Genomic DNA, 8,390 nt, shown 5'->3' with positions numbered 1-8,390 from the left:
CAATGACAGCTGAAATACTGTAAGTCATATTGATTTCTCAAACTTTCTGACTATAGAAGGCCTCCAGGTAGTGACCGTGGAGTTATGGGTCGTGATCTACCGTAAATACTGTATTATAACGGCACCTGTAATATAACGGCACCTGTATTATAACGGCACCCCATCAATACTCAGAATTCATGAATATCAATATACCGGTGTTTTTTCTTGTTTCTGGTTAGAAGGAGCGTGATTGATAACGTCTTGATCAGCCGATAGAACTCCCAAAAAAAGTTTTTCTGGTAAATTTTAATAAGTTTTTAAAACCTCAAAATTTCTCTGGGAGGCAGTTGAAAAATATAACGGCATGCCGTTATAATACAGTATTTACGGTATATCATTGGAAAGCTGAGAAAACGCTGATTCCAAATATATATTCAGTTTTTGCCCTCGAGGCCTGGTATTCGAGAAAAACAAGGTCAAAGTTTGGACCCCTAACAAGTCATTACCTTACTGACGAGTTAGAACTTTGACTATTTCAAAAATTTGCATATAGATTTGCTGAGAACCTAGAAATAATATTTTGTTCATTAGTATAACATAACTTTTGCAAAAACGATGTTACCCCTTTCACAGTTTTTTAGAAGGAAATATACCTGACAGAGTAGTCGCATTTTCATATTTACGCCTTGTAACCATACTTGCAAACCGGGCCGAATCGGGCCGGCAAGGGCCGGCCCGTAACTCGCTTCAAACTCTATATTATGAGCTGAAAAATATATCAAAACGTAGATCTCGACGAGTTCTATGTCGGTGACCTTACCTAGTGACCTAGTCGGGACCTAACTAAAAAAATAGACGGGCGAGGTGAAAATTTCTGATCTTTTGGTCCAAGTTCGAAAAAATCGGTTCAGTAGGAAGGGCGGTAGGATCGGCGACAGACAAACAAACATACAGCCCAGAGTTGCGCGGAATTCCGACTTCCGACTTCCGACTTCCGACTTCCGGGCTGTTTTTCACTTCCTACTTCCGACTTCCGTTTTCGGATGTTTACTTCCGACTTCCGTCATTCCATAATTGTGGGATTTCGGAAAAGTACATCTCGCAGAAATAGAAGGAAAAATGGTCTAATAAGACAGAAAATGAGCTTTTCTTCAGCCAAAAACTAATTTTTCACTGATTTTCGCGAATTTTATGAACTTTTTCTAGGAGTTTTTGAATCTTTGCGAAAAAATCTACTTCCGACTTCCGACTTCCAACTTCCGAGTTCCGACTTCCGGGCGATTTTTCACTTCCGACTTCCGTTTTCAAAATTTTGCTTCCGACTTCCGACTTCCGACTTCCGGATTACAAATTTTACTTCCGACTTCCGACTTCCGTTTTAGAAAAAATCACTTCCGCGCAACTCTGATACAGCCGTTTGCGTTTGTTAATAGTAAAGATTTTCTAATTCGATTTTCTGCTCCGTCGTTATCTTCTATCGGTGTTCAATGATATTTTTTATTGAGCTTTCAACTTAAATTTTCTGTTTCATACAACCTTAATTATTTGTTTCACAGAATACTTTTTTATTACCAAGTACAGATACACTGCCAGTGGGATACTGCAATTAATTATCTTTTGACTGCAGGCGAATAATTGTTTTTTAACTCGTTTTTTCTCTTTTTCAAAAATATTGTTAATCATTTTCCATAAACTCTCTTTCTCAGTTCAGTTCTGACTACGGACAAGTAAAAAATACGGTATTACGGCTGTTGTGCTATTTTTAAAAAGTTTTCTTTCCGAATTCACTGTTTTAGAAAAAGGAAACAGAGGCCTAAGCGAATAGCAGTATTAGCGAGAAGCCAACACCGATAACTCAATTATTTTTATTCAGAAACAGCATTCAAATTCTGAAATGTTTTTCCTGTGTCAAAAATTTTTTATAAAAATGTTTCAACTATACAAACCAATAGTTTTTGTGAATTTTTCATTTAGCCAGCTCTGAAATAGTGACTTTTTAAAATCGTGCATCTATGTTATCTCATTTATCTGGGTTTGATTCAAACTTAATCAAGAAAATCTACTGTTTCAAAAAACACTAATACTGCTATAAATGTTTACTTTTTTGTTAATTCGCAAAATTGCATTTTTCCACAATCACATTTTTGTTTTTTAAACACTCTTGTTTTTGTTAACACCTGGAGATGAAATAACTGAAAATCAATTTGAACTTTGTTGAAACTGCAACAAAACTATTCTAAAAAGTACTGTTACAAAAAATATTGTTGGGGATATCACCCCCTCTCTTTAAATCACGTTGGTATGAGGATGCCGATTTCGGTAGGCGGAGCTTCGCCAAAAATGTCGATAATTCTGTCAAAAAATTTGAGGTGCAGTCATTTTTTGAATAACTTTTTTCGTTGTTGAGATTTTGAAAAAATTCTTTTTTTAATTTACTTCAAAAGTTAATACGGATGTGGCGACTCGGAGGGGGTGTGTTCGGAGTATTCAGACCAAAGTTATGGGCACAAAACCGAGAACAACTTTTTCCTCTAAAATAAATGGCTTGAGAAATTCTCGATTTTCGCCGTTTCCTATTTCTTACGGCGCCAGCTTTGAACATTTCTGTGGGATTTTCTGGACTTAAGATCTCTGAAAATCTGGCTATCGAGACATGTAAAAATTATTTGGATATCTGGAAAAATAAGATTTACAGCCATAAAAGTGTGAGCTCAACTTTTTTTCTCGATTTTTTTACTTTTCTCTCGATATCTCGAGTTGTATTGAACCGAGAACTTTGGAATTTGGTACAGTTATGTAACTTGGCATGGGAAAGATGGCTAAAAAATTAGATTTCAAATCGGATCTGATGGCTTCGAGTTACACTCAAATAACCTCAAAAAAGGAGCAAATTTAAAAATTACGTAAAAATGACGTGAAGGTTAAAAAAAAAATTTTTTTTTTTTTCTTAATTTAAAAAATTTCATTTCTTAATATTTTTTTCATTTCTTAATTTATATATACAGAATGGTCAGCGAATCTAAAGCGTAAGCAGATAATCGAAAGAAAAATTTTAAAAAGCAAGAAAAAAAGTTGAGCTCGCACGGCAAAGCTCCACCCACCGTAATCGCTCACTTCATACCTATTGGATTCAAAGAGATTTTTCTGGCCAAATCATTAGCCGACTGTAACTCACTCAGTTTTGCAAAATTTGTGGATCCGAAAAAAGAAATGTATACAAAAAACCTTTATCGAACCATTTAAAATTAAAAGCACCTTTAGTCGGTAAAACTTTCAGTAACCCGAATTTTGCTGTTTTTGGTGAAATGAGATTCACTCGGTTTCCTGTCCTGGGAACAGGGTTTACTCAATTGTTTTGAGTTTTTGACACCGATCTAAACCTTTCGAGATCTAATGGAACCAAAAAGTCGCCTCTATTCCAGTTTAGATGTCCTTTAAAAACTCGAGTGTCCCAAAAAACACTTGACGTCCCTTGAAACACTTAAACGTCCTTTCAAACTCAAGTATTTTTGAAACGTCCTTTCAAATGTTTAGACGTCCCTTGAAATTCCAAAATATAGTTGTGAATATTTAGACGTCCCAAAAAATATTTAAACGTCCCATCAACAGTAATAATCACTGAAAGTGTTCAAGGGGCGTCTGATTATTCGAAGGACATCTAAACTGGAATAGAACCAAAAAGTTCAATCAAAAATATCGAAACCGGACGCCCTCCGTGATAGCGTTTTCAACACTGAGACGAAGAAAAATGCCGGGTTTTTCGATCGAACACAAAAAAAAATTGCGGAACCAACGGGTATACATTGTTTCGAACTCAGAGGCTTAAATTCTTGGTAATAAATTCAACTTTCACTTGCCACTTATTAAAAACCAACATTTGAAAGTAAAACTTGCTAAGCACTGGGCTCGAGGCGCAGCCGAGTCTGGCGGAGCGAGCCGTTAGGCTCGGGACGCTAGTCAGATTTTTGAAATTAGTTAACTTTATTTTATAGGCTTTTGCTAAATTATCAGAAACCTGTATATCTGAAATCGAAATATTATAATAGATTAAGAAAACAAATGCTGTTTCAAGAAAAACAGAAATTAAACCTTTTTCTGCACCACTATTCGATGATTCGCATTAGGAACAATCGTTTTTTCACTATAATAGCGTAATACATATCCTGTTTTTGAATCTGACAGATAAAAATATTATAAAAAACTCTCTTACAATTATATTTCAGCAGAGTTCTTCTAGAACTATGATTTTTTTCTCCACATTGCATAGTTTTGGTGAATAATATTATGATGTTCCAAAATTCATTTTTAATTCGAATAATTTCTTGTTGTTGCAATTATTATAGATTAAGTGAGCGCTCTAAAGATTTCTGTTTCAACCTCATTACTTAATTTTGCTTTTCAAAGTTAATACAGTCCATGTAGTTCTTTCTGCAAACTCGCTCCACTGAGATTTAAAAACGTTAAAAATTGAATTGCATTGAACAGTGAGCACTCATTGGAAAACATTTGAAACGGTAATTTTTTGAAAAAAAAACTGTTTTATTTCGGATTCTCTCTTCTCATATTGCATTTCCCGTCGATTCATAATTTTTCTTATAGTTTTGGTATCACAAATGAAAAAGGAACTCCCGATTCGAAATAGAATAAATTAATGTTAGACATGTCAAAACCATTGAACTGAAAATCATTTAATTATTTAATTGCCAGCATTATCAAAACATTTTGGAGCATTCAAAATGGATGCTTCCTAATCTCAGAATTACAACAGCATTCATTTTTTTGAACAATTGTTTTTCGATTGGACAGAAAACAACAACTATTGCCGCAGTAAGTTTTTGTCGGTATTTGAAACATTATAATTTTGTAAGCTGATATTACGAAAACATCATAGTTGTCTATTCCGGAATTCCGTGTTTTTTGACATTCCCTTTCCTGATTCCGGATTCCGGTTTTTTGAGTTTCCTTTCCGGAATACAGAAGTTGAAATTCAAAAAAATTTTTTAAGACATCTATAGTAATTCTTTTTCGGTTTTGAACCTCAAAAGTAGTTTTAAACGTCATATATCATCGAAAACACTCGAAAAAATGACGTGGCCTTGCAAATTTATCGAATCATTCCGGATTCCGGATTCCAGGTTCCGGATTTCGAAAATTTGATTCCGGTTCCGGATTCCGTATTCCGGAAATCTAAAAATGTCATTCCGTATAACTATGGAGGACATGCGTCTTACAAGCACGCTCTACCGAAACTTTAAAAAATTTCGTGCGAAATTGAAAGACTCAGAGAAAAGGAGACATTTTTCAAGGAAATTTCGGTAGAGCGCAGTTGTAAGAACTGTGTCGAGCAAATAATTTTTATGATTTCATCATGTTCCAAACCTGAGGGGTTCACATTTACTAACGTTGAAACTGTGAATTTCTTCAATTTTTAAAGAGAATAATAGAAACTTCCAGTTTCAAAATAACAGAAAAAATAGTATCAGTATTTAATAGCGATTATATCATTATCGAAATTTTTTTGATCTGATCTTTTCACGACTACAGATTTATTGTGGAAAGTTACTGTAACATTCAAAAATTATGTTGATGAAACAGTAAAATTTAGAAAAAAATTGCAAGCTTTTCTAGTAAATTGAATTAATAGTTTCTCATTTTGAATTAGTATTAATGAAAAAGTAAACCTTTATAAGCGTTTTTATTACTGTTTCATTAAAATTTTCTTGATATTCTACTACTAATTTGTCGTCGAAATTTTTTAGAGCATGAAAATTTTTTTAGTGTTTCAAAAAACTTGTATAACGTGCAATGATATTAATTGTGTTATTAGATGTACGTCATTAGGAAAAAACAACTTCTCCTTATATTTTTTGCTGTTTCAAATTGTTTCGAAGACTCTTTTTTTGTATTTGATGAGTTATTATCTCTTTTAGACATGCATAAGACTACTGTTTCATAATATAATAGGAACATCCAAACAATAAAAGTTTTGAGAAAAGATTTCCTGAAATTCTTTTCACTGTTTCAACTAATTTATTTGTTTGAAAAAAGCTATATTCCACCAATAAGCTTCCAAACGTGCATCCAATTTCTGTTTAGCTACATTGAAACTAATTACTACTGTCATTAAATATCAGCATTTACAGTTTTCTCAAAATCGAATTATTCTATATTACATTTGTTATATGATAACTGTTTCATAATGACACTGTTCCAAATTTGCTGCAACTTAAAATCTTTAACTGTTTCTACTTTTAAAATACCGTAAAAACTGTATTAGAGCGACATGTCGCTCTATTTTTCAACAGCCTCTCAGAAAATTTTTGTGGTTTCAGAAACTCACGTTAAACACTTTTTGAAAGTTCTATTTGCTGATCTAGAAGTTACTATTTACGCTGATTTTAATCAGAATCAAGAAAATACACTGGGATAATCATATTCATGAATCCTGAGTATAGATGGGTGTCGTTCTATTAAAGGTGTCGCTCTAATACAGTTTTTAAAGGTATAACATTTTTAAGAAACACTAGGTAGGTCAATAATAGTAATTCTCTATTTATAACCAGTTAAAAAAATTATAACCGATAATTCCAATTTTAATAGAAAATGTTTAATTATCTATACAATTTTCAAATTATGTCAGTATTCAAAAAATGTTTACTGTGTCAAATATCTTTCAAGTGATAATGCACTTATCTTTTATAATTTTGCTAGTTATATTTTTCGACTTTCTAATTGACAAGGATGCGAACAATGTTTTTTTTAAAAATACATTTCAATACTCACAAAGTTTATATGCTCTTGATCTGATCGTCATTGTTGTGTACTTTATTAAATTTGTGGTAAACGCGACCACTGTAATGTTAAAATAAAATTCCGGTCCTCTTCCAATATTCTTGAGATTATAGTAAAAACATGAGTTTTTCTTTCCTCTAACACTGTTTCAAAATTATTTTAATTATGATTTCAAAAATTTAGTGACAATTACAAGCACAGTTGACAGCATAATTTATTTTTGATTTTTCTCCGAAAACTTACAGTTTAACTTAATATTTATTATGCCAGTACATTCCATGAGTCTTTTTAATATCATAAGTTTTCCGAAAATCTAACTTTCAATATTTTGCATGTAGACCAAACCAAAAAAATGAAAAAAATTTTAAAAAATTTATTGTTACTGTTTTCAAAAGTTATTATTAAAATTATTGGGTTTTACAAAATATTGATGAATGTACAGTCTCGCGACGGTCATTTTCCGGAAACATCAAAGTATACCTTTTAAATCATAGTTACTTGATAGTATCCGATATGGAAAAGTTTTGAAACTGTAAATTCATTAAATGAGCTTTAAGAGGAAGCCATCAATCACAGTATCACAGATTTAACACTGTTTCTAAAAGTTTCCCCGAAAATATATATCAAGGCAATTACATTTCAAAGCTCCAATGAATACAAAACCTCTGATCTTCTAGAAAACCTAGAAAAAAGAATTAATACTATTAAAATTTGATTTAAAATTAGTTTGAAACATTAGGAAAATTTAAAAATGAATTTTTTTTGTAAAAATTACATAAGATTTCGAAACAGAAGTGTTCTTCAACGCATTATTTTAAGTGTAGCAAAATAATTTGAAATTTAGAAACAGTAATCATTTGGAAACACACAGAGTCAATACAAAATCATAGTCTTTTAATCATAGTCTTCAATTTTTTACTGTTTCAAAATAATTCAAACCCGATCATAGATTTCTCAATAATTAGTTTTCGTAAAATTGTAAAATAGATCAACTGAAAATATCTGCTTGTTGAAAAAAATACTGTTTGAATTCTACCGTAAGCCGATTCAAAATAAATTTTAATTCAATAAGCCATCATTTTGAACACATGACTATCGGTGATTCCACGAGTATTAGAACTCATCTCACTACAAATTTTTAATAAAAAGTCTAGAAACAGTGTAATTTTTGAATTATCACAGTATTATTCAATCTCATTTCAAAAATTTTGAAAATAGGTGAAATAGATAAAAAAGAAATGAGAAACAGAAAAAAAAATTGTAGAACTGAAAATCAAAATCAGATACGTTATCTGAAAAATGGGATGAAAAGTTGTAATGTTCAAAGATCATTTTTGGTTCATTAGAAGCGTTTGAACCACTTTAAAAATTCTGTAACTAGATAATCCGTGGTAAGAAAAACCATTTTTTAATAACATTTTCATTGTTAGACTCTGGATTTTACAGTTTTTTTAAATACTGCTCCCGGTCCGAGGCCCCACAAAAATATCCTGCAACATCTAATCTTCTCATCAAAAATGTTTGTCGTTGAATTTAATTTCCATGTCTGTATGAATACTACCTGTTAAATTTTTCTCAGTCCATTTAACATCTGAAACAGTAAAAAAAAATTTGAA

This window comes from Caenorhabditis remanei, chromosome IV, assembly GCF_010183535.1.
Source record: "Caenorhabditis remanei strain PX506 chromosome IV, whole genome shotgun sequence".
In the NCBI taxonomy this organism is placed as follows: Eukaryota; Metazoa; Nematoda; class Chromadorea; order Rhabditida; family Rhabditidae; genus Caenorhabditis; species Caenorhabditis remanei.
Note: the sequence above shows the minus strand (reverse complement) of the source record.